Source organism: Mauremys reevesii, linkage group 9 (assembly GCF_016161935.1).
Source record: "Mauremys reevesii isolate NIE-2019 linkage group 9, ASM1616193v1, whole genome shotgun sequence".
Lineage (NCBI taxonomy): Eukaryota > Metazoa > Chordata > Testudines > Geoemydidae > Mauremys > Mauremys reevesii.
Window position 1 is genome coordinate 103,505,076 of NC_052631.1, and position 26,356 is coordinate 103,531,431.

Consider the following 26,356-nt stretch of genomic DNA (forward strand, 5'->3'; position numbering starts at 1 on the left):
ATACCACTATTTATCTCTCTCCATTCTGAAAACTGATAATTTATTCCTACCCTTTGTTTCCCATCTTTTAACCAGTTACTGATCCATGAGAGGATCTTCCCTCTTACCCCATGATGGCTTACTTTTCAAAAGTCAATTTTTTTTTAGAAATCTAGATCTGTTATGTGTTTTGGTGTAACTTGCATTTTCCTTATGTTAAATATGGATTATCCTAAAAAAAATTTACTTTATTCACTTTCTTCACATCAGTCAAGATTTTATAGACCTTTAGCATATCCCCCCCCCTTAGTCGTCTCTTTTCTAAGCTGAAAATTCCCAGTCATTTTAATTTCTTCTCCTGTTTCATACCCCTAATCATTTTAGTTGCCCATCTCTGTACTTTTTGCATTTCCAGTATGTCTTTTTTGGGATGGGGTAACCAGATCTGCACACAGTATTCAAGGTGTACATGTGCCATGGATTTATATAGAGGCAATATGATATTTTCTGTCTTATTATCTATCCCTTTCTTAAAAAAGCAAAGGTTTCAGAGTAGCAGCCGTGTTAGGCTGTATTGCAAAAAGAACATAAGCTTTCGTGGGCTACATCCGATGAAGTGGACTGTAGCCCACGAAAGCTAATGCTCAAATAAATGTGTTAGTCTCTAAGGTGCCACAAGTGCTCCTTTTCTTTTTAAAAAAGCAAACAGAATGTTGGGAATCACTGACCGCCGCTGCACACTGAGTGGATGTTTTCAGAGAACTGTCCACAATGACTGCAAGATCTTTCTTGAGTGTTAACAGCTAATTCAGACTCCTTCATTTTGTATGTATAGTTGAGATTGTTTTCCAGTGTACATTACTTTGCATTCATCAACATTAAATTTAATCTTCCATTTTTGTTGCCCAGTCACCCAGTTTTATAAGATCCCTTTGTAATTCTTCGCAGTCTGCCTGGGAGTTAACTATCTTTAATAGTTTTGTATCATCTGCAAATTTTGCCACCTCACTATTTACCCATTTTTCCAGATAATTTAAGAATATGTTGAACAGCACTGGTCCCAGTACCGACCCCTCAGGGATACCACTATTTATCTCTCTCCATTTCTGAAAACTGATAATTTATTCCTATCCTTTGTTTTCCATCTTTTAACCAGTTACTGATCCATGAGAGGACTTTCCTCTTACCCCATGATGGCTTACTTTTCAAAAGTCAATTTAAATTAAATACTTTTTAAAAAATTTATATTTTTTTAGAAATCTAGACCTGTTATGTGTTTTGGTGTAACTTGCATTATTCTTATGTTAAATTTGCATAATCCTAACAAAACATTTACTTTATTAACATCTTTTATATATCTCATTGGTCCTGACACCCCCCCCTGTAAATTCGAACACCCCCCCAATTTCAATTCCTGGGGAAACCACTGCCCCAAACCCTCAGCCCCAGCCAGAGCCCTCAGCCTCCCCGCACCCTAATCCCCAGCCCTGAGCGCCCCCGCAACATGAACCCCTTATCCTCCTGCACCCTAATCCTCAGCCCCAGCCCTGAGTCCCCCCACAGCATGAACCTCTCATCCTCAGCCCCACATCCCTCATCCCACACCCCAAACCTCTGCCCTAGCCCTGAGTCCCCTCCCGCATCATGAACCCCTCATCCCCCAGCCAGAGCCCTCATCCCCCCCACACCCTAATCCTCTTCCCTAGCCCTGAGCCCCCCTGCAGCATGAACCCCGCATCCCCCCCCCCACAGCCCTCCCCCTGCACTCCCTCCTATCCCCAAACTCTCTCCCCCTTCCCACACACCCCTTCCCAACCCCAAACTCCGTCCCAAAGCCTGCACCCTTCACCCCCTCCTGCACATCCATCCCCTGCCCCAGCCCAGAGCCTGCACCCAGCACCCAAACTCCATCCCAAAGCCTGCACCCAGCACCTCTCCTGCACCCTAATCCCCAGCCCAGGATCTGCACCCCAGACCTCCCCTGTCAAGCCCCCTCCCAGAGCCTTAGGCAGGTGGGGGTGGAGTTGGGGGGGGCGGGTTCTGGGCACCACCAAAATTTTTACAAACTTGCCACCCACGGACAGGACCCCTGGCTCTGTGCAGCGAGAGCCTCCTTTTCCCGAGCGCTACCTTCCCCCAGCAGCCCCCCGAGCCTCGTCTCCTCCGGATTCCTCCCCTCCGAGTCTCCTATTACCTTGGCCTCCGGCCGGCTGATTGAATCAGACTGCAGCTCTCAGCCTGCGGGAGCCCAAGCTAAGACGAGACGGGGAGGGGAGACTCCGGGGGTGACGAGGCTCGGGGGGGAGGGGAGGAATTGGGGGTGAGGAGGCTCGGGGGGCTGCGGGGCAAACCGGGGGAAGGTAGCGCTGGGGCCAAGGACGCTGGGCTTTGCAGCTGTCTCCCAGCAGCAGCTGCCGCCCCGGGGGCTTTAATAGTGGGGGTCCCAGCCAGAGCCCCCAGCCCCCGCTGGGGGAAAGGGCGCAGGGCGGGATCACGCAAGGGCTTGTGGGAGTTGTAGTGCGCCCCGGCCTACAACTCCCATCAGCCCCCGCGGACCCAGTGGGCGGTGCTTTGGGCGCGACAGGCTCCGCTCGCAGGGCGGGGCCTGGAGCGGAAGTGACGTCAGCGGCCTGGAGGCCACCCGTGATAAGCGGGGGACTTGGGTGCGTTGGGCGCGAGGCGCTGCGGCCCCGGGACGTGGGGCCCCCGCAGCGACCCAGCCCCCCCGTGGGGTGTTTGGGACCAGCCCCCCGCCCCCCAAGTGCTCCTACAGCCCCCCCCGTCCAGCCACAGCCCCCGCCTCCCCAGCTCCTTTCCTCTCACCCCCGTCCAGCCACAGCCCCCGGCGCGTCTTTCCTCCCACCCACGGGCTCCCACAGCCCCTCACCACCTCCCCGACACCCCCAGCGCGCCTCTCCTGCCCCCCGCCTCCCCTCAGCACCTCCCCCGCCGGCCACAGCCCCCTCCCCCAGCGCCTTTCCTCCCCCCCGTCCAGCCACAGCCCCCCCGGCGCATATTTCCTCCCCGCCTCCCCCGGCACCCCCATCACCCCCGGCACCCCAGCGCCTTTCCTCCCCGTCCAGCCACAGCCCCTCACCACCTTCCCCAGCCACAGCCCCGCACCTGCCCCCGACACCCCCAGCGCGCCTCTCCTGCCCCCCGCCTCCCCTCAGCACCTCCCCCCCGGCCACAGCCCCTCCCCAGCGCCTTTCCTCCCCCGTCCAGCCACAGCCCCCGGCGCATATTTCCTCCCCGCCTCCCCGGCACCCCCATCACCCCGGCACCCCAGCGCCTTTCCTCCCCCGTCCAGCCACAGCCCCTCACCACCTTCCCCCAGCCACAGCCCCTGCACCTGCCCCCGACACCCCCAGCGCGCCTTTCCTGCCCCCGCCTCCCTCAGCACCCCAGCACCTCCCCGCCGGCCACAGCCCCTCCCCAGCACCTTTCCTCCCCCGTCCAGCCACAGCCCCCAGCTCCTTTCCTCTCACCCCGTCCAGCCACAGCCCCACCAGCGTGCCTTTCCTGCCCCCGCCTCCCCTCAGCACCCCAGAACCTCCCCGCCGGCCACAGCCCCCTCCCCAGCGCCTTTCCTCCCCCGTCCAGCCACAGCCCCCGGCGCATATTTCCTCCCGCCTCCCCTGGCACCCCCATCACCCCGGCACCCCAGCGCCTTTCCTCCCCGTCCAGCCACAGACCCCTCACCACCTTCCCCAGCCACAGCCCCCGCACCTCCCCCGACACCCCAGCGCGCCTCTCCTGCCCCCGCCTCCTCAGCACCTCCCCGGCCACAGCCCCGGCGTCTTTCCTCCCACCCACGGGCTCCCCCAGCCACAGCCCCTGACACCCCCAGCGCCTTTCCTGCCCCCGCCTCCCTCAGCACCTCCCCCCCGGCCACAGCCCCCCCCGGCGCGTCTTTCCTCCCACCCACGGGCTCCCACAGCCCCCTCCCACCTCGCCCGTGCCCCCAGCACCTCCCGCCGACACCCCAGCGCCTTTCCTGCCCCCGCCTCCTCAGCATCTTCCCCCGGCCACAGCCCCTCCCCTGCGCCTTTCCTCCCCTGTCCAGCCACAGCTCCCCGGCGCATATTTCCTCCCATGGGCTCCCACAGCCCCCATCACCCCGGCACCCCAGCGCACCTCCCCTCCCCGCCTCCTCAGCACCTCCCCTGGCACCCCCAGCGTGCCTTTCCTCCCCAGGCTCCCACAGCTCCCGCCCCGCCCAGCCCCGCGACCTTCCCAACCCCCATGCCCCCGGTGCCCCCGCACTGCTGTGAGCATCCCCAGCTGCTCATGGGCCGCAGGCTTCCTCCCCCACGGGCCCCCAGTGCCCCCAGCACACTGTGAATTTCCCAAGCCCCTTGGTGCCCCCGCACCCCAGCCCCCTGCATCCCTAGTGTGCCGCGACCTTCCCCAGCCCCCGCATCCCTAGTGTGCCGCAACCTTCCCCAGCCCCGGTGTCCCCGCACCGCTAGCACACCGTGACCTTCCCCCGCACCCCCAACCCCAGCTCCCGTGACATTCTCTAGTCCCCTCAGCCCCCACAACCTTCCTCTTCCTCCCGCACCCCCAGCCCGCCCTGACTTTCCTCGTCCCCTGTAACCCCAGCCCGCCCCAACCTTTCCCAACCTGCTTCCCGGTTCCCAACCCACCAGCCCCGCCCCTATGCCTGCAGCCTTCTCCAATCTGAACGCCTGTTCTTCTAGCTGAAACCAACCCGCCCCCGTCTATCCCCATCCGTTGGGCCCCTCAGTCCTTTCTTCTCCCTCCAACGCCTCCTAGGCCACCCCAACCTGCACCCCATCCCTACTTTCTCCCGTACATGCCTTCTCCCATAGCCCCTTCTGCCCCCTCCCTCCCCAACACCCTCCAGCCTGCAACAACTTTCCCCAACCTACATGCCTGTATCCCCCAGTTCATTCCTCCATTCAAGGGACTCCTCAGACCCCATCTCTCTCCAACATCCTCCCAGCTCACCACAACCTGCGCCTCCATCCATGCCTCCACCTGTAGGGACTGCTTAGCGCCCCTTCCTCCCCAACAGCCCCCCCAGTTCATTCCCCCATCCATTGGGCCCCTCAGTCCCCTTTTTTCCTCCCTCCCACCGCAACCTGCACCCCACTCTGTCCCTAGATCTGTGGGCCCCCCCAGTGCCCTTTTCTCCTTTGTCCAACATTCCCCAACCTGCACCCCCATTCCTCCCTCCACCCATGGGGCCCCTCAGCCCTTCTCTCTCCTTCCTGCCCAACACTCACCCTTCATAGCACACAGGCAGGCGAGCTAGGGGCCGAAACCCGTGGATTGTAGAGTGGAGCGGTGACTGATAGTGTGGGCTCAGTCTCTGTTCCTCGACTCGGGCGGCTGTAGCTGGGATGGGAGAGGGAGGCAGGGAGGAGGGTGTTAATAGAGCTCTGTGTAGTGATAGTTCCTGCTTGTCTTTATTAGTTTGCAGTGGAATTGTCCAGGAGCTGGAGCCGGAGGAGAAACTGGAAGAAGTGAACCTGAGCAGCCTGTAAAAGCAACAAAGAATCCTGTGGCACCTTATAGACAGACGTTTTGCAGCATGAGCTTTCGTGGGTGAATACCCACTTCTTCGGATGCAAGAGCAGCCTGGACATCCTTGTAAGCAGAGATGAAGAGTCCTCAGCTTTCTGCCTTCTCCATGACTGGCTGTGAGTGAACAATTATGGCCTCTAGCCCTCATCTGTACCACTCAAGTTTTCTTCAGAGGCCGTGAGCCTCCTTGTTGGCCATGGGGCTCTGTGGGATTACGACCAAGGGAAGGGACAACAGTCTCCTCTGCTCAGTGACTGTCTTGGATGCAGGTGCAACAGGCTGCTTAACATATGAACGTAAGAATGGCCAGACTGGGTCAGATCAAAGGTCCAGCTAGCCTAGTATCCTGTCTACCGACAGTGGCTAATATCAGGTGCCCCAGAAGGAATGAACAGAACAGGGAATTACCAAGTGATCCATCCACTGTCACCCATTCCCAGCTCCTGGCAAACAGAGGCCAGGGACACGATCCCTGCTCATCCTGACTCATAGCCGTTGATGGACTGATCCTCCATGAATAGACAGTAACTCTCCACTTAACATCCTCTCGCTTAACATTGTTTCAATCTTACGTCCCTGCTCGATTACAGAACATGCTGTATTTAAAGTTGTGCAATGCTTGGCTATAACGGCGTTTGGCTGCCTGCTTTGTCCACAGTCGGCAGCCCCCCATCAGCTCTCCTATGCCCCCCCAGCACTTCCCGCCTGCCAGCAGACCCCATGGATCGGTGCCTTCCCCCACCGCCTCCTGCCTGTGGCAATCAGCTGGCTTGTGGTGTCTGGGGACGGGGAGTGAAGACTCGTTGTGCAGGTTCCCCCTCCCTCCCCTGCTTCCAAACGCCGCAAGCCAGCTGATTGCTGCGGGCAGGAGCGAGGACCCGGTGTGTGAAGTAAAGGGGAAGGAGGGGGGAGGAAGAGGCAGGTTAAGGGTGGGGGCTTGGGGGAAGAGGCGGCAGAGGGTTGAGGCCCCCCGACCCTGGTGCTTGCAGAGAGGGGAAGCTGCTTCTGCTCCTGTGCAACGTGCTTCTGCTAGCCTACCGCACCTTCAGCCTCCTTGCCTGCCTCATTGTCGCCAGTGCCTGTGGGCTGTGCCTGTGTGGGGTAAGGCGGGGGCACCCCCCCAACTATAGTACTGTACTGTATAGCAAAAAATAATTCTCTGCAGCGTAACCCCCCATTTACATTCATTCTTATGGGGAAATTGGACTTGCTTAACATCGTTTCACTTAAAGTCGCATTTTTCAGGAACATAACGGGAACGTTAAGTGAGGAGTTACTGTACCTAGTTCTTACTTGAACCCCATTATAGTCTTGGCTTTCACAGCATTCTCTGGCCAGGAGCTCCAAAGGCTGAGTGTGCGTTGCGTGCTTTTTAATTGTATCTATAAAGGTGTAATGGAAGATGGGAGAAGACGAACCTACACAACACTGCAGATTCTGATGATAACTTCTGTTTTTCCCTCTTGTGTTGTGCTTAGTACCACGGAGAAAGAAGTGAAGGGTAAGAGCCCACCCCAGTTGTGAGATGGAAGGCGCCCAAGAGCCGTGAGACAGTGAGCGTTGTTGATTCCAGGCTATGCAGATGCCATGAAGCTGGGAGTGGAGCAGATGTCACCGTCAGTGAGATAAGTGTCTGGTTTCGTGAGGACTCTGGTAACGGCCCACCTGCCTCCAGGCCAGGACTTGTCGTTAGCTGGGGCTGAGTTTGTAGGAAAAGGTTCCTGAATAGCTGTAGTTACGAGGGAGACAAGGTCCCCATTTTCAGGGGCTGGTCATTTCTCTGTCCACAAGCAGTGTGTTCTCTGCAGCAGAAGGTTGGATCCAGGGGGATGACTCCAGCTGGTGAGTTTCTTGACTTCCTCCCATGTTTTTCTCTCTCTCTCTCTCTCTCCTCTAATGTGTTGGCCAGCACACTCTCTGTCTGTCTGTCTGTCTCTCTCTCTGTCCTTGCCTCTCCTTGTCCTGTCTCCTTTCATAGGACATGGGCAGGTGTGGTAGCTGTGCGTCCCCACAGGCTAGGTTTTGGGAGCGATGAACAAGTAGGAGGGGACCAAAATCACACAGGGTGGTGGGCGCTAGAGTGCAGCGGTGACTGTGGGTGTTGACTGAGTCTCTGCTCTAGTGGGGCTGATGTGGATGGCATGGGACAGGGAGGTAGGGATGAGGGCAAGATTTCATGCACCAGTTGAATTTTGTGTAGTGATGGCTTTTTCTTGGGTTACTTACTGCGTTTGCACAGGAATAATCCAGGAGCAGTGTAGTGAGTCGGTGTGGCTCCCCTCCTGCCCAGCAGAGGGAGCGCCTTTGCAGACATCCAAGTGGGCAGAGCCACCACCACCTGTCCCCGCCCCGTGGAAGTCAAGGGGCGGGACAGGAAGTGGAAAAGCCGGCCGCCAGAGCTCAGTCAGGGCCCAGCCGCAGCTCCTGACTGGGAACCCTCCAGGGCCTGAGGCAGCTGTCCTGATTGGCTGGAGCTTCCCCGCGCCCGCTACGAAGAGGAGCCACCGGAGCTTCCCCGGGCCCGGTACTGGGAGGAGCCGCCAGAACTCCCCCGCGCCCACTACGAGGAGGAGCCGTCGGAGCCTCCCCAGCCCTGCTGTTACCCGAAGGAGCCGCCTGAGCACGCCTGGCCGGACTTCCCCGAGGAGCTTCCGGAACTGCCACCAAGCCCTGGCCGAGAGGAGCCTATGCTGATTGACTGGCCTGGACCCGTGCAACCGACGAGGTAGGACCTGAGGGGGAAAGTAGAAGCAGCCCGGGGGTAGCTGACCCCTGTCAGGCTGCAGACACAGAGGTACCGATGTCAGTGTGTTGCGGTCAGGACCCCACTGACCAGCAGTGGTGACAGCCGCTGCTAGGGCCCCGGGTTGGGACGCAGTGGAGTGGGTGGGTCTGTGTCCCCCCTGCCACCCCACTCCTGGGTGGCAGTTTTCCCCCTCACCCAATGCTCCGGTCTAGGGACCTGGGCCTATATATCTGCAGTTGCTGCTCAGCCCCTGCACCAAAGGGCCTGAGCCAATTGTACTGTTTGCTGCTCAGCCCCTGCCCCAGAGGGCCTGAGCCCCTGAGACTGTTTGCTGCTCAGCCCCTGCACCAAAGGGCCTGAGCTCTCTGAACTGTTTTCTGCTGTACAGCCCACTGTAACAGCGGACGCGTAAGGAGTCGGTGTGGCTCCCCTCCTGCCCCAGGACGGTCAAGCCCCGGCCCAATCGATTACAAGCAGCAGCTGGAGGAGAAATTGGCAGAAGTGGACCTGAGCTGCCTGGAAATCCTCTTAAGTGGAGATCAACAGTCCTCCGCTTTCTGCCTCCCACATAACTGCCTGTGAGTAAGAGGTCAGGGCTTGGAATTCCTCATCTGTACTCACTGCAATTTTCTTCACACTCTGTTTGCTTCCTCATTGTCTATGGGGCTCTGTGTGATTAAGGCTTGAAGGGACCAGAGTCTCTAGATCTCGCCTGGCGTCTGCAGTCTGGGACTGTGGTGGGCCTGCTGTGCACCCCTGACTCTCGCCCCCCTTTGCCTCTGCTTGCTGGAAGCAACAAGCTATGAGAAGCAATAAGTTACAAGCCAAAAACATGCTTTTCCCCACAGGTTTGGTGTGTGACACCAGAGTGTGCTGTGCAGAGTGACTGTTTTAAGGTGTCATTCCAAGGGTAGCTTTCTACTTGTAGTCCTAAAGGTGTGATGGGATGAGGGTTCAGGGCAGAGCCTCACTGTGTGGGAGAGGCAAAAAGTAGAGCCTCCCCAACATTGCCCACTGAGATGGTAACTTACTTGTTTTTTCCCCTCGTGCTGGATTTAGTACCAAGGGAAAAGAAGTGGAGGGTCAGAGTCTGCTCCCCTCGTGCGATGGAAAGCAAGTAAGAGCGGAGAGACAGTGAACGTTACTGATGCCAGGCAAGAGCCGTCCAGCTTGGAGCCGAGTAGCCGTCACTGTCAGTGAGAGAAGTGTCTTGTTAGGTGAGGGCTCTGCTCACTTCCCACTTGGCTTCAGGTACGGATGCCCAGTTAGCTACGGCTCGGTGTGTAACAAAATGTTCCTGACGAGCTGTGGATATGTGGGAGACAAGGTCCCCATTTTCAGCATCAGCTCATTTCTCTGTTCACAAGCGGTGTCTCCTCTGCAGAAAAGCTTGGATCCAGGAGGATGATTCCAGGTGAGGAGTTGCTTGCCTTCCTCCCGTGTTAATCTCTCTCTCTCTTTTCTCTGTGTGTTGGCCAACACACTCTCTCTGAATCTGTCCTTGCCTCAGTTTGCGCTGTCTTGCTTCATGGCACATGGACAGGTGTGCTAGGTGTGCTCCCCACAAGCTTGGGTCTCGGGAGTAATGAAGAAGTAGGAGGGGACAAAAATCATGGTGGGTAGAAGGGATGAGAGTGAATTGGAGACTGTCGGTTTTGAGTCGGTCTGTGTTCATCAGGTGGGGCTGATGTAAATGGAATGGGAGAGAGGTGAGGGCAAGATTTCACACACCTTCACAACTGTGTAATGCTGGATCATGCATGGCTTTTGCAGCTGCGCTGGTACAGGAATTGTCCAGGAACCCTACCCGGAGGAGAGAGACTCAGAAGTGAACCTGATCAGCCTGAACATCCTTCTAAGCAGACATGAACAGTCCTCAGCTTTCTGCCTCCTGCATAAATGGCTGTGAGTAAGCGCTGTACTTTTATTCACAGGCTGTGTGCTTCCTCGTTGGGTACAAGGCTCTGTGGGATTAAGGCTAGGGAGTGGCCAGAGTCTCCTGAGAAAGTGACTATTTTGGGTGCCGTTACAATGGGTATCTTCGACTTGCAGTTGTAAAGCAGTAATGGGAGATGGGTTGAGGGTGAATCCCTGGGATACGAGAGATGGGAAATGAAGAGACTACACGACAGTGCAGATGGAGATGCTATTTTTTTTTGTTTTTTCCCTCCTCTGCTGGATTTGGTACCAAAGGAAAAATCATGTGCCAGTCTACTGCCCTCACGTGATGGAAAGCGAGCAAGAGCGATGAGACCGTGAGCATGGTTGATGCCACGCAAAAGCCGTCCATCTGGCAGCAGAAGAGCCATCACTGTCAGTGAGAAGTTTCAGAGTAGCAGCCGTGTTAGTCTGTATCCGCAGAGATAAGTGTCTGTCTGTTTTGGTGAGGGCTCTGCTCATGGCCCACGTTGATGCTGGTAGGGATGCCCCATTAGCTAGGGCTGGGTTTGTAAGAAAAGGTTCCTGACTAGCTGTGTTTGTAAGAGAGACAAGGTTCCCAATTTCAGGGGCTGATGATTCCTCTGGTCAGGAGCAGTGTGTCCTACGCAGCAGAAGGTAGCATCTAGAGGATGACTCCAGGTGTCGAGTTACTTGCCTTCCTCCCATGTTTCTCTGTCTTCTCTATTGTGTTGGCCAACACTCTCACTCTTTCATTCTCCCTTCCTTGCCTTTCCTGGTGCCGTCTCCCTACGTAGGACGCGGGAAAAGGGTGCTAGGTGTGCATCCACACAGTCTGTCTTTGGGACCCACGAAGACTTAGGAGGGTATGAAAATCATGCATATTAGTGGGTGCCACAGTGGAGCAGTGCCTGTGGGTGTTGACTTGGTCTTTAATCATTGCCTGGGGCTGATGTAGACCAAATGAGAGGGAGGCAGAGATTAGGGCAAGATTTCACATACCTTCAGAGCTTTGTGTAATGCTGACTCATCCTTGGCTTTTGCAACTGCACTGCAGGGGAATTGTCCAGGAGCGCTGTCTGGAGGAGAGACTCTCAAAAGTGGACCTGAACATCCTTCTAAGCAGATGTGAACAGTCCTCAGCTTTCTGCCTCCTGCATAACTGGCTGTGAGTAAGCGGTCGGTGCCAGTGGAATACCTCATCTATACTCGGTGTAGTATTCTTCACAGGTCGTGTGTCTCCTTGTTGGGTGCGGGGCTCTGTGGTATTAAGGCTGGGGAGGGGCCAGAGTCTGCTACGCAGAGTGACTATGTCGGGTGCTGTTGCAAGGGCTGCTTTTTGGTTGTAATGCTAAAGGTGTAATGGGAAGAGTGTTGAGGGCGGAGCTCCCCCGTGTGGGAGAGGTGAAAAGAGCCAATGTGACATTTGCCTACTGAGATGGTAACTTGCTTGTTTTTCTCCTTGTGCGGGGTTTAGTACCAAGGGAAAAGAAGTCACGTATCAGTCTACTGTCCTCATGCGAAGGAAAGCGAAACCGACGAGACCGCGATCATTGTCGAAATCAGGCATTAGCTGTACATCTGGGAGCGGAGCAGTCACCGCTGTCAGTGAGATAAATGTCTGGTTTGGTGAGGGATCTGCTCATGGCCCACCTGGCTCCAGGTAGGGATGCCCCATTAGCTGGGTCTGGGTTTGTAAGAAAAGATTCCTGACTAGCTGCTCTTATGAGGGAGACAAGGTCCTCATTTTCAGGGGCTGCTTATTGGTCTGTTCACATGCAGTGTGTCCTCTGCAGCAGAAGGTTGGATCCAGGGGGATGAATCCAGCTGGTGAGTTTCTTGCCTTGCTCTTTCTCTCTCTCTCTCTGTCTCTTCTCTAGTGTGTTGGCCAACACTTTTCTCTCTCTGTCTATGTCCTTGCCTCTCCTTGTGCTGTTTCCCCTCATAGCACACGGGCAGGTGTGTTACGTGTGCATCCCCACAGGTTAGGTCTCGGGAGCTATGAACAAGTAAGAGGGGATGAAAATCATTCAGGGTAGTGGGCACTAGAGTGGAGTGTAGACTTGGTTACTGTTCATCAAGTGGGGCTGATGTAGATGGGATGGGAGAGGGAGGCGGGCATGAGGGCAAGATTAAATGCACTAATAGAGCTCTGTGTAGTGATGATGGTACTTACTTGACTTTATTAGTTTGCAGAGGAATCATCCAGGAGCCCTCGCCGGACGAGAATATGCAGAAGTGGACCTCAGCAGCCTGGACATCCTTCTAAGGAGACATGAATATTCCTCATCTTTCTGCCTTTTGCATAACTGCCTGTGAGTAAGAGATGAGCACTTTCAATTCCTCACCTCTGCTCGCTGTAGTTTTCTTCACAGGCCGTGTGCTTCCTCGTCTGTTATGAGACTAAGGCTGGGGAAGGGACAAGAATCTCCTGAACAAAGTGACTATTTTGGGACAAAGTGTACTTAGATTTCCAGAAAGCCTTTGATAAGGTCCTTCACCAAAGGCTCTTATGAAAATAAAGTTATCACTGGAAAAGAGTGAAGATCCTTTCATGGATTGAGAACTGCTTAAAAGACAGGGAACAAAGGGTAGGAATTAATGGTAAATTTTCAGAATGGAGAGGGGTAACTAGTTGTGTTCCCCAAGGGTCAATGCTAGGACAAATCCTATTCAATTTATTCCTAAATAATGTGGAGAAAGGTGAGGTGGCAAAGATTGCAGATGATACTAAACTGCTCAAGATAGTTTATGGGAACTTTTTGAAGTTCTTCACAGTGTTCATTGGATTTAACTAAGTGATTGGGCAACAAAATGGCAAATGAAATTTCATGTGGATAAATGTGAAGTAATGCACACTGGAAAAAACAACCCCAACTATACATACAATATGATGGGGGCTAATTTAGCTACAACTAATCAGGAAAGAGATCTTAGGGTCATCATGGATAGTTTTCCGAAGATGTCCACGCAGTGTGCAGCGGCAGTCAAAAAAGCAAACAGGATGTTTGGAATCATTAAAAGAGGAATAGAGAATAAGGCAGAGAATATCTTACTGTCCTTATATAAATCCATGGTACTCCCACATCTTGAATACTGGGTTCAGATGTGGTCTCCTCATCTCAAAAGATATACTGGCATTAGAAAAGGTTCAGAGAAGGGCAACTAAAATGATTAGGGGTTCAGAATGGATCCCATATGAGGAGAGATTAAAGAGGCTAGGACTTTGCAGCTTGGAAAAGAGGAGATTAAGGGGGCATATGATAGAGGTATATAAAATCATGAGAGGTGTGGAAAAAGTGAATAAGGAAAAATAAGTTTACTTCCTATAATATAAGAACTAGGGGCCACCAAATGAAATTAATGGGCAGCAGGTTTAAAATAAATAAAAGGAAGTAGTTCTTCACGCAGCACACAGTCAACCTGTGGAACTCATGAAGGCCGGGACTATAACAGGGTTTAAGAGAGAACTGGATAAATTCGTAGAGGTTAGGTCCATTAATGGCTATTAGCCAGGATGGGTAAGGAATGATGTCCCTAGCCACTGTTTGTCAGAGGGTGGAGATGGATGGCAGGAGAGAGATCAGTTGATCATTACCCGTTGGGTTAATTCCCTCTGGGGCACCTGGCAATGGCCAGGATACTGGGCTGGATGGATCTTTGGTCTGAGCCAGTTTGGCCATTTCTTATGTTTTTATGGGTGCCTTTACAATGGGTGCCTTCCAGTTGCAATTGTAAAGTTGTAAAGGGAGATGGGTTGAGGGCGGAGGGCTGGGATACGGGAGACGTGAAATGAAGAGACTACGTGACATTGCAGTTGGAGATGCTAATTTTTTTTTTGTTTCCCTCCCTCTGCTGAGATTAGTACCAAGGAAAAAGAAGTCACGGTCAGAGTCTACTGTCCTCATGCGATGGAAAGTGAGCGAGAGTGACGAGACCATGAGCATTGTCGAAATAAAGCATTAGGCATGCATCTGGGAGCGGAGCAGCTACTGCTGTCAGTGAGATAAGTGTCTGTTCTGGTGAGAGCTCTGCTCACGGTCCATCTGGCTCCAGGTAGGGACGTCTTGTTAGTTGGACCTGGGTTTGTAACAAAATGTTCATGACTAGCTGTGGTTATGAGGGAGACTGGGTCTCCATTTTCAGGGTCTGCTCATTTCTCTGCTGACAAGCGATGTGTCCTCTGCAGAAAAGGTAGGTTCCAGGTGGCGAGTTGCTTGCCTTCCTCCCGTGTTTTTCTCTCTCTCTCTCTCTCTTCTCTAGTGTTGGCCAACACACTGTGTCAGTCTGTCCTTGCCTCTTTTTCTGCTGTTTCACTTCATTGCACACAGGCAGGTGAGTTAGCTGTGTATCCCCAGAGGCCAGGTCTCGGGAAGCATGGCAAAGTAGGAGAGGACGAAAATAATGCAGGGAAGTGGGTGTGAGAGTGGAGGCAGGTACTGGAAGGTCTTGTGCACCTGTAGTGTTTTTGGCAGTGATGGCTCTTCCATAGGTGGTTTGCTGTTCTTGCGGAGCATCTGCAGGAAGCAGACCTGCACAATCTAGCTGTTTCACTTTGCAGTGGAGCCGAGGTGCGCTCTTGTAATGTTGGAGGAGCAGATGCGTGTTTTTGTGAAATGATATTTCTCTATCCAGTATCTGCAGAGTGAGGTGCCTCATGGAGAGCAGAGAGATGCTTCTCCTATCCATGGGAAGGTCCAGCTCTGCCTGTGGCTGGCAGTGGTCTGGGATTGTCCCTTTCCTGGAGGGCTGTAGCTCCTTAGGAGTCGTGAGTATTTTAGGCACTGGGTAAGCTGAAGAAGAATAAAGAAGGAGGGAGCAGCAGCCAGTGACGTGTGTCCGTTGTTCTTCCATGCACAAGTGGTGACCTAGCTTACAAGTGTTCTCTCTCTCTCTCTCTCTTTTCAGTCGTACTGAGATTGGTCAGATGAGAGATCGGCCAACCTGTGGCAGAGACCAAAGAAGGAGCAGCCACCCGGAGCCCATCTCTAGGGATGGAAGCCGGACAATGATCTGCAGATTAAGAGCAAATGGAAACTTGCTGAAGTTCAGTATTGAGGGAGGGCTGCAAATACTCTTGTCAGTGGAGAGAATTTGTGAGTATGGGGAGGGCCCCTGAGGAAAGGCCTCAGCATCTCACGGGGGCACGATAAGCTCGGGGGAATCCTTTGTGCCCTCTCAAGGAATTGTCAGGTGCTATGGAGTCTTCCCAAAGTGCGATAACTCTTTGTGGAGAGCCAGGAAGGTGACTACAGGTGCTGAGTTTGCCTCCTTCCTGTATGTGTATCTCTGCTCTCATATGTTGGCCAACATGTGTGCGCTCTCTCTTTCTGTCTCTCTCCTTGTCTCCTTGCATAGAACATGGGCAATGGTGGATGCTCACAGTCTAGGGCTGGAGAGTCTGCATCCCACTGGGGCATTGGGAGGGGGAAGAGAAGCATGATGGGTACTAGATCCTCCATTGGTAGTGGTGGGGGGGTGACTGTAGGAGTTGACTCTGACTCTGTTCATCAAGTGGGGCTGATGTACGGTGGGTGGGAGAGGGAGGGCAGCATCTAGAACTTTGGGCAGTGACGGCCCCTGTGATGGGTTGGATCACAGACACCCCCCACCACCCCGGGAGCTGCCAACTGATGTGCCAAGTCTACCTCTGCCCCTGCTTTCCCTGCTAGCTCAGGACTCTAGCACCCTCTCTTGCTGAGCCAGATACTCCCATCTGCTCCAACATAGACCCAGGGTCTGAATTACTTGCCCCAAAGCTGCAGGTTTGCCTGAAAACAGCTCACAGAAGTGTGCTTGTCTTTAGCACTCAGATGCCCAACTCCCAATGGTGTACAAACACAAATAAATCCGTTTTACCCTGCATAAAGCTTATACGGAGTAAACTCATAAATAGTTCATCCTCTATAACACTGATAGAGAGAGATGCACAGCTGTTTGCCCCCCCTCCAGGTTAACTCTGGGTTAATTAATAAGTAAAAAGTGATTTTATCAATACGGAAAGTAGGATTTAAGTGGTTCCAAATAGTAACAGACAGAACAAAGTGAGTCACCAAGCGAATTAAAAAGCGCAAATCTATGTCTAATCAAACTGAACACAGATAATCTCACCCTCAGCGATGCTTCAGTAAGGTTTTTTTTCCCTCAGACTGGCCCCCATCCAGGCTTGGGCACAATTCTTTCCCTGGTACAGCTCTTGTTCCAGCTCAGGTGGTAGCTAGGGGATTCTTCATGACTCCATGGAGCTATAAAGGTGTAATGGGAGATGGGAGAAGAAGAACCTACACAACACTGCAGATTCCGATAACTTCTGTTTTTCCCTCTTCTGTTGTGCTTAGTACCACGGAGAAAGAAGTGAAGGGTAAGAGCCCACCCCCGTTGTGAGATGGAAAGCACCAAGAGCCGTGAGACCACAAGCGTTGTCGATGCCAGGCTATGGCGATGCCGTCGATCTGGGAGTGGAGCAGCCATCACCATCAGTGAGATAAGTGTCTGGTTTGGGGAGGACTCCGGTAACGGCCCATCTGCCTCCAGGCTGAGACTTGTCATTAGCTGGGGCTCGGTTTGTAGGAAAAGATTCCTGACCTGCTGTGGTTATGAGGGAGACAAGGTCCCCATTTTCAGAGGCTGCTCATGTCTCTGGCCAGGACCAGTGTGTCCTCCGCAGCATATTAGATCCAGGGGGATGACTCCAGCTGGTGAGTTTCTTGACTCCCTCCCACGTTTTTCTCTCTCTCCTCTGTGTTGGCCAACACACACTCTCTCTCTCTCTCTCTCTCTCTCTCTCTCTGTACTTGCCTCTCCTTGTGCTGTCTCCCTTCATAGGACACGGGCAGGTGTGTTAGGTGTGCATCCCCACAGGCTAGGTCTTGTGAGCTATGAACAAGTAGGGGACCGAAATGATGCAGGGCAGTGGGCGCTAGAGTGGAGTGGTGACTGTGGGTGTTGACTGAGTCTCTGCTCTAGTGGGGCTGATGTGGATGGGATGGGAGAGGGAGGCAGGGATGAGAGCAAGATTTCACGCATCAATTGTATTTTGTGTAGCGATGGCTCTTGCTTGGCTTATTTGCTGCACTTGCAGAGAAATCATCGGGGAGCAGCAGCAGGAGGAGAAACTAGCAGACGCGGACCTGGGCAGCCTGGACATCCTTCTAAGCACAGATTAACAGTCCTCAGCTTTCTGCCTTCCACATAACTGGCTGTGAGTAAGCGGTCGGTGCTTCGAATTCCTCATCTGTTCTCGCTCCAGTTTTGTTCCTGGTCGGGTACATGGCTTTGTGGGGTTAAGAGGAGGGAAAGGCACAAGTCTCCTATGCAGAGTGGCTGTTTTGAGTGTACGTGCAACAGGCTGCTTTCTAGTTGTGGTCCTGAAGGTGTAACGGAAGAAGGGTTATGAGTGGAGGTCTGGGGTGCGGTAAATGGGAGAAGAACTTATGTGATGTTGCCAACTGAGATGCTAACTCGTTTGTTTCTCCTCCACCCCCTTGTGCTGGGCTCAGGACCAAGAGAAAAGTGGAGGGTCAGCGTCGGTTCACCTCATGTTACGGAAAGCGAGTGAGAGCGACGAGATTGCAAGCATTTTGGATGCCAGGCAAGAGCCGTCCAGCTGGGAGCAGAGCAGCCGCCACTGTCAATGAGATAAGTATCTGTTTTGGTGATTGCTCTGCTCACTGCCAACCTGGATCCAGATACAAACGCCCCATTAGCTGGGACTGGGTTTGTAACAAAATATTCCTGACTAGGTGTGGTTCTGAAGGAGACAAGGTCCCCATTTTCAGGGGCTGGTAATTTCTCTGGCCAGGAGGGGTGTGTCCTCTGCAGCAGAAGGTTGGATCCAGGGGGATGACTCCAGCTCGTGAGTTTCTTGACTCCCTCCCATGTTTTTTTCTTTCTCTCTCTCTCCTCTGATGTGTTGGCCAACACACACACTGTCTGTCTGTCTCTCTCTCACTCTGTCTCTGTCCTTGCGTCTTCTTGTGCTGTCTCCCTTCATAGGACACGGATAGGAGTGCTAGGTGTGCATCCCCACAGGCTAGATCTCGGGAGCTATGAACAAATAGGAGGAGATGAAAATCATGCAGGGTATTGGGCGCTAGAGTGGAGCGGTGTCTGTGGATGTTGACTCAGTCTCTGTTCATTGAGTCGAGCGGATGTGGATGGGATGGGAGAGGGAGGCAGGGATGAGGGCAAGATTAAATGCACCAGTAGTGCTGTGTGTAGTGATGGTACTTACTTGACTTTATTAGTTTGCAGAGGAATCATCCAGGAGCCCTTGCCGGACGAGAATATGCAGAAGTGGCCGTGAGCAGCCTGGACATCCTTCTAAGGGGACCTCAAGAGTCCTCAGGTTTCTGCCTTCTGCCTAACTGGCTGTGAGTAAGCAGTGAGTGCTTGGAATTCCTCATCTGTACTCACTGTAATTTTCTTCATAGGCCGTTTCCTTCCTTGTTTGGTATGGGGCACTGTGGGATTAAGGCTGGGGAAGAGACCAGAGTCATACTTGCCAACTTTCACTGGGTAGATAAGAACCCTGAATTCGCAATATTCCAAAAATCAAGCTAATCCTATTTCAAATAAGGCCAAAACAAGCCAATTCCTAAGAACCCCAACACTCAATGACTAGATCTCTCTTGGCGTGCAGTCTGGGACTGTCGTGGGTCTGCTGTGCACCCCTGACTCTCTCCCCCCTTTGCCCCTGCTTGCCGGAAGCAGCAAGCTACAATGAGCAATAAGCTACAGGCCAAAAACAAGCCCAATTTCTATGTTTTATTTCCCCCCTTGAGATTTGGTGTGTGTGACCAGAGTCTGCTGTGCAAAGTGACTATTTCGGGTGTCGTTGCAAGGGGTGCTTTCTACTTGTTGTCCTACCTGTGTAATGGGAATAGGGTTGAGGGCGGAGCCCCACTGTGTGCGGGAGGGGAAAATAAGCGCCTACCCAAAGTTGCTGACTGAAAGGGTAACTGATTTGTTTTTCCCCCTTGTGCTGGGTTTAGTAGCAAGAGAAAAGAAGTCACAGGCCAGAGTCTACTGCCCTCGTGCAATGGAAAGAGGGCAAGAGCGATGAGTCTGCAAGCGTTGTTGATGCGACGCAGAAGGCGTCCATCTGGGAGCGGAACCGCCACCACTCTCAATGAGATAAGTGTCTTCTTTGGTGATTGCTCTGCTCAAAGCCCATCTTGCTCCTGGTAGGGACGCCCCGTTAGCTGGGGCTGGGTTTGTAAGAAAAGGTTCCTGACTAGTTGTGGTTACAAGGGAGACGATGTCCCCATTTTCAGGGGCTGCTCATGTCTCTGGCCAGGACCAGTGTGTCCTTCGCAGCATCCAGGGGGATGACTCCAGCTGGTGAGTTTCTTGACTCCCTCTCACGTTTTTCTCTCTCTCTCTCCTCTAATGTGTTGGCCAACACACACTCTGTCTCTCACTCTCTCTGTACTTGCCTCTTATTGTGCTGTCTTCCTTCGTAGGACACGGGCAGGTGTGTTAGTTGTGCATCCCCACAGTCTAGGTCTTGTGAACTATGAACAAGTAGGGGACCGAAATGATGCAGGGCAGTGGGCGCTAGAGTGAAGCGGTGACTGTAGGTGTTGACTGAGTCTCTGCTCTAGTGGGGCTGATGTGGGAGGCAGGGATGAGGACAAGATTTCACGCACCAATTGAATTTTTTGTAGTGAGGGCTCTTGGTTGGCTTATTTGCTGCACTTGTAGAGGAATTGTCCAGGAGCAGCAGCCAGAGGAGAAATTGGCAGATGTGGGCCTGAGGAGCCTGGACGTTCTTCTAAGGAGACATGAACAGTCCTCGGCTTTCTGCCTCGTGCATAACTGGCTGTGGGTAAGTGGTCAGTGCTTGGAATTCCTCATCTGTACTTGCTGTGATTTTCTTCACACTTCGTTTGCTTCCTTGTTGGGTGTGGGGCTCTTTGGGATTAAGGCTGGGGAAGGGACCTGAGTCACAATTGCTAACTTTCACTGGGGAAATAAGCACCCCGACTTTGACAATAAGCCAAAAATCAAGATAAACCCATTTGAAAACAAGGCCAAAACAAGCCAATCCCTAAGAACCCCAACACTCAATGACTAGATCTCCCCTGGCGTGCAGTCTGGGATTGTGGTGGGCCCGCTGTGCACCTCAACTATCCGTCCCCTTTGCTCCTCCTTGTCCGTGCTTGCTGGAAGCAAAAAGCTACAAGAAGCAATAAGTTACAAGCCAAAAAGAAGCACAATTTCTATGTGTTTTCCCCACAGGTTTGGTGTGTCTGACCAGAGTCATCTGTGCAGAGTGACTATTTCAGGTGTCATCGAAGTGCTTTCTACTTGTAGTCATAAAGGCGTGATGGGAGGAGGGTTCAGGGCAGAGCCCCACCATGTGGGAGAGGCAAAAAGAAGCGGCTGCCCAACATTGCCAATTGAGATGGTGACTGACTTGTTTTTCCGCTGGATTTAGTACCAAGGGAAAAGAAGTGACAAGTCAGAGTCTGCTGCCCTCATGCGATGGAAAGCGAGTGAGAGTGATGGGACTGCGAGAATTATTGATGCCTTGAAAAAGCGGTCCAACTGGGAATGGAACAGTCATCACTGTCAATGAGATAAGTGTCTGTTTTGGTGATTGCTCTGCTCACGGCCCACCTTGCTCCTGAAAGGGATGCCCCGTTTGCTGAGGCTGTGTTTGTAAGAAAAGGTTCCTGACTAGCTGTGGTTTTGAGAGAGAGAGAAGATCCCCATTTTTAGGGGCTGCTCAGTTTTCTGGCCAGGAGCAGTGTGTCCTACGCAGCAGAAGGTTGCATCTAGGAGAATGGGTCCAGGTGGTGAATTGCTTGCCTTTCTCTCGTGTTTCTCTCTCTCTCTTCTCTAGTGTGTTGGCCAACACTCTTTCTCAATCTGTCCTTGCCTTTCCTTGTGCTGTCTCCCTTCTTAGGATATCGGCAGGCGAGCTAGGTGTGCACCCCCACAGGTTGTGTCTTGGGAGCCATAAAGAAGTAGGAAGGGACGAAAATCATGCAGGGCAGTCGGTGCGAGACTGGAGCGGTGACTGTTGGTGTTGTGGGGCTAAGACAGATCGAAAGCGACGCAGGGAAGAGGGCCTTAATTGGGCTCTATGTAGTTCAGGAGTTCTCAAACTGGGGTTTAGGTCCCATCAGGGGGCCGGAAGGTTGTTATTTGGGGGGTTGTGAAATGTCATCCTCCATCCTAAACATCACTTTGCTTCCAGCATTTATAATGGTGTTGAATATACAATAAGTGTTTTTAATTTATAAGGGGAGGGTCACACTCAGAAGCTTTCTATGTAAAAGGGATCATCAGTACAAAAGGTTGAGAACCACTGGTGTAGTGATAGTTCTTGCTTGCCTTTATTAGTTTGCAGAGGAATTGTCCAGGAGTCTCAGCTGGAGAAGAAGCTGGCAGAAGTGGACCTGAACTGCCTGGACATCCTTCTAAGGAGACATGAACAATCCTCAGCTTTCTGCATTCTGGATAACTGGCTATGAGAGTAAGAAGTCAGTGTTTTCAATTCCTTATCTGTACTCACTCTTGTTTCCTTCATAGGCCATGTGCTTCCTCGTTGGGTACGAGGCTCTTTGGGATTAAGGCTGGGGAAGGGACAAGAGTCTCCTGAGCAAAGTGACTATTTTGGGTGCAGTTAAAATGGGTCCCTTCTAGTTGCAGCTGTAAAGTAGTAATGGGAGATGAGTTCAGGGCGGAGCTGTGGGATACGGGAGATGTGAAATGAAGAGACTATGTGACATTGCAGACGGAGATGGTAATTTTATTTATTTTTTCTTCCTTTTACTTCTTCCTTGGTACTAAACCCAGCAGTCACACATCAGAGTCTACTGCCCTCATGCGATGGAAAGTGAGTGAGAGCAGCGAGCCTGTGGGCATTGTTCATGCCAGGCAACAGCCATCAATTTGGGGGTCGAGCAGACGCCACTGTCAGTGTTGACTCAGTCTCTGTTCATCGAGTCGGGCTGATGTAGATGAGATGGGAGAGGGAGGCAGGGATGAGGGCATTCATAGAGCTCTGTGTAGTGACAGTTCTTGCTTGGCTTTATTAGTTTGCAGAGGAATCGTCCAGGAGCCACAGCCGGATGAGAATGTCAGAAGTGGATCTGAGCAGCCTGGACATCCTTCTAAGGAAACAAGAATAGTCCTCAGGTTTCTGCCTTCTGCATAACTGGCTGTGAGTAAGGGCTCAGTGCTTTGAACTCACAGAGTCATCTGTACTCACTGTAGTATTCTTCATTGACCGTGTGGTTTCTTGTTGGGTACAGGGCTCTGTGGGATTAAGGGTGAGGAGGGGCCAGAGTCTGCTGTGCAGAGTGACTCTGTTGGGTGTTGTTGTAAGAGGTGCTTTGTACTTTTAGTCCTAAAGGTGTAATGGGTAGAGGGCGGAACCCCGCTGTGCGTGAGAGGGGAAAAGAAGAGCCTGCGAGACATTTCTGACTGAGACAGTAGCTTACTTGTTTTATCCCCTGGTTTTAGTACCAAGCAAAAAGAAGTCACATGTCAAAGTCTACTGCCCTTATGAGTGAGAGTGACGAGACTGCGAGCGTTGTTGGTGCCAGGCAGGAGCCGTCCATCTGGGAGCAGAACAGCTGCTACTATCACTGAGATAAGTATCTGTTTTGCTGAGGGTTCTGCTCACGGCCCACCTGGCTACAGGTAGAGACACCCCGTTAGGTGGGGCTGGGTTTGTAAGAAAAGGTTCCTGACTAGCTGTGGTTTTGAGGGAGACACGGTCCCCATTTTCAGGGGCTGATGATTTCTCTGGCCAGGATCGGTGTGTCCTCGGCAGGAGAAGGTTAGATTCATGAGGGATGACTCCAGGTGGTGAGTTGCTTGCCTTCCTCCTCTGTTTCTCTCTCTGTCTTCTCTACTCTACTGTGTTGGCCAACACACTCACACTCACACTCTCTCTCTTCTCCCCCCCCCCCCCATAGGGCACGGGCAGGAGTGCTATGTGTGCAATCCCTCAGGCTAGGTCTCGGGAGCTATGAACAAGTAGGAGGGGACGAAAATCATGCATCGTAGTGGGCGCTAGAGTGGAGGGGTGACTGTGGATGTTGACTGTCTCTCTTCAAGTGGGCCTGATGTAGATAGGATGGGAGAGGGAGGCAGGGATGAGGGCAAGATTACCTGCACCAATTGAATTTTGTGTAGTGATGGCTCTTGCTTCGCTCATTTCCTGCGCTTGCAGAGGAATTGTCCGGGAGCAGCAGCTGAAGGAGAAAGTGGCAGACGCGGACCTGAGGAGCCTGGACGTCCTTCTAAGCAGACATGAACGGTCCTCAGCTTTCTGCCTTCTGAACAACTGGCTGTGAGTAAGAGGTCAGTGCTTTCAATTCCTTATCTGTACTCGCTGTAGTTTACTTCACAGGCCTTGTGCTTCCTCTCTGGGTACAGGACACTGTGGTATTAAGGCTGGGGAAGGGACAAGAGTCTCCTGAGCAAAGTGACTATTTTGGGTGCAGTTACAATGGATCCCTTCTAGTTGCAGATGTAAAGTAGTAATAGGAGATGGTTTGATGGCGGAGCCGTGGGATATGTGAGATGAAGAGACTACGTGACATTGCAGATGGAGATGCTAATTTGTTTGTTTTTCTCTCCTCTGCTGGGTTTAGTACCAAGGAAAAATAAGTCACATGTCAGAGTCTACTGCCCTCATGCAATGGAAAGTGAGTGAGAGCAGCGAGCCTGTGAGCATTGTTCATGCCAGGCAAGAGCCGTTCATTTGGGAGCCAAGCAGATGCCACTGTCAGTGAGATAAGTGTCTGTTTTGCTGAGGGTTCTGTTAACAGCCCATCTGACTCCAGGTACAGACACCCTGTTAGCTGGGGCTGGTTTGTCAGAAGAGTTTCCTGACTAGCTGGGGATACAAGGGAGACAAGGTCCCCATTTTCAGTGGCTTGTCATTTCTCTGTTCACAAGCAGTGTGTCCTCCGCAGGAGAAGGTTGGATTCAGGAGGATGACTCCAGATGGTGAGTTACTTGCCTTTCTCCTGTGTTTCTGTCTGTCTCTCTCTCTCTCTCTCTCTTCTCTAGTGTGTTGGCCAACACTCTCTTTCTCTCTCTGTCTCTGTCCTTGCCTCTCCTTGTGCCATCTCCCTTCATAGAACAGGGGCAGGAGTGCTAGGTGTGCATCCCCACAGGCTTGGACTCGGGAGCTATGAACAAGTAGGAGGGGATGAAAATCATGCAGGATAGTGGGCGCTAGAGTGGAGCAGTGTCTGTGGATGTTGACTCAGTCTCTGTTCATTGAGTCCAGTGGATATAGAGGGAATGGGAGAGGGAGGCAGGGATGAGGACATTCATAGAGCTCTGTGTAATGATGGTCCTTGCTTGGCTTTATTAGTTTGCAGAGGAATCGTCCAGGAGCCCTCGCCGGAGGAGAATATGCAGAAGTGGATCTGAGAAGCCTGGACATCCTTCTAAGGAGACATGAACAGTCCTCGGGTTTCTGCATAACTGGCTGTTCCTCATCTGTACTTGCTGTAGTTGTCTTCATAGGCCATGTGCTTCCTCCTTGGGTACGGGGCTCTGTGGCTGGGGAGGGGCCAGAATCTGCTCTGTAGAGTGACTATGTTGGGTGCCATTAAGAGGGCCAATGTAGACAGGAGAAAAGGGGTCTGAACCCTGATTACAGGGCTGTCACCCTTTCCTTAGTAAAATACGTCTCCTTTAAACTCGGTGTGTGCAGGGGGCGGGGGGAAGTCCCCAATGTGAAAAGATCTGGAAATGAACAGGTAAGGGAGGGATCCTGCTGAGTGTCTCCTTTCCAATCAATCCTCCATCTCTCAGCGACACCCTTCCGGACTTACCTTCCTACCTCACCAAGAAAATAACTTTGTGCTCCCTAACCTTTACCAGAAAAGACCCCTCTTCCTTGTGACGCAGTCCCGTTAGTAGGGTTAGGTGCACCCACGTGCTGGCTCTGAATACCACCGCATGTGCTTACAACACCTGAACATCAACACATTTCAGAAAGGATAGCCACAACAATCCCTTCAGACGTAGCCCTAGGAATCTCCTCTGTCTATCTCCAAAGAGACACAAGGCCTGGAATTTGGACACAGCTGAGGGAGCTGTCCGAATGTCTACAGTTGAACACTCATCAGTGCGCAGTGTCTTTCTTGTGCACAGGAAAACAAAGGGTCAAAGTTGTGGTTGGTTGAGCGGTGTAAATTGGGCAGGGCAAAAGGACTTGAGGAAGGATGAGGTGGAAGTGAGGGTCTGAAAGGAGCCGCCCCCACCACCTCACCTGTTCATTTCCAGACTGTGTGACATTTGCATGGTTGGGCCATTTCTTGGCTTTTTTGAGAAAAGGGGCGAATTTTCCATGGCCTCCACCATCCCCTTACAGCTGCCCCTTCGACACACCATGTTGCATCTGACCTGGATAGGTCGCAAGTAAGATTTCACTTCAAATCTCAAAGTCCAGTGGAAATAATTTTGGGCGAATTTCCTATTGCTAAGAGAAACGGAAGCTCAAGCCTTCTCAAGGGGTAGGGTGTCGCTCAGCCACAGGCACAAAAAGGCTCCCCTAGTTTAAGCGTGCGAGGGATAAGACCTTACAGCCTGGTTACAGGGCAGTCATTTTGCCGGGCCTGTCAAAGTGACCTGTGGTTTAATTTGCTTGGCAAAGGAGACCCAAACCTTCCTTACAGGGTGGTCCTTAAGCCAGGGGCGTTCGAATGGGGCAGAGAGAAAAGCACTGTAACGGAGAGACCTCCGTTCTCTCAGGAGAGCGTGGTCTCATTGCCCAGCAAGTGCCAGTGGCCCAAGAGGAGCTAGAAAGGGGAGACCTGCACCCTTCTCAGAGGGATTGGTCAGTGGCAAAGAGCATTCTAAAGGCTAGGTCCTAAGGAGCTCAAAGCGACAGCGACCTTGTGGTGATCTGAGTATAATGTAATATCTCATTGTAAGGTGACGGGGCCAGCAAGAGTTAATTAACTCACAAACTGACCTTGACCCATGGCCGAACTTTAAAGACTGGTTAGGAAGATATGAAAAGGAATAGAGGTTTGAAATGCAGCCTGCATTGTTAGAGATAGAAGGGTAAATGTTAGCTCAGGTCTTGTCTATTGCTATAGCTGTGATTCAAAGATCAAAAAAACAATATTAACATTTAGGAAGACACTGGAGTGAAATAGCGTTATTGTCTATATCGGGGTCGGCAACCTTTCG

General features: G+C 52.4%; 4 long non-coding RNA genes across 12 annotated transcripts; all 4 read left to right on the top strand.

Moving 5' to 3' along the window:
* Positions 1-8,149: 8,149 nt before the first annotated feature.
* Positions 8,150-10,635, top strand: LOC120371593. Its single transcript, XR_005584478.1, has 5 exons — positions 8,150-8,257; positions 8,667-8,856; positions 9,338-9,495; positions 10,052-10,183; positions 10,472-10,635. It is a non-coding gene; the product is annotated as an uncharacterized LOC120371593 (long non-coding RNA).
* Positions 10,636-11,229: 594 nt separating this feature from the next.
* On the top strand, positions 11,230-12,401 carry LOC120371592. Of its 2 annotated transcripts, none has more exons than XR_005584477.1 (3): positions 11,230-11,345; positions 11,655-11,840; positions 12,367-12,401. It is a non-coding gene; the product is annotated as an uncharacterized LOC120371592 (long non-coding RNA). The 2 variants fall into 2 exon arrangements; XR_005584476.1 differs by lacking the exon at positions 12,367-12,401 and adding an exon at positions 11,960-11,994.
* Position 12,402: 1 nt separating this feature from the next.
* LOC120371594 lies at positions 12,403-16,924 on the top strand. The gene is made up of 3 exons (XR_005584479.1): positions 12,403-12,492; positions 14,043-15,273; positions 16,516-16,924. It is a non-coding gene; the product is annotated as an uncharacterized LOC120371594 (long non-coding RNA).
* Positions 16,925-18,422: 1,498 nt separating this feature from the next.
* Positions 18,423-25,876, top strand: LOC120371589. 8 transcript variants are annotated; one of them, XR_005584468.1, is made up of 10 exons: positions 18,423-18,549; positions 19,171-19,519; positions 19,846-20,006; positions 20,420-21,662; positions 21,986-22,025; positions 22,228-22,352; positions 22,655-23,500; positions 23,794-23,985; positions 24,104-24,151; positions 24,525-25,876. It is a non-coding gene; the product is annotated as an uncharacterized LOC120371589 (long non-coding RNA). The 8 variants fall into 8 exon arrangements; XR_005584470.1 differs by lacking the exon at positions 24,525-25,876 and having other exon boundaries at positions 24,101-24,151; XR_005584466.1 differs by lacking the exons at positions 24,104-24,151; positions 24,525-25,876 and having other exon boundaries at positions 20,420-20,466; positions 20,619-21,662; positions 23,794-24,093.
* The last annotated feature ends 480 nt before the right edge of the window (positions 25,877-26,356 follow it).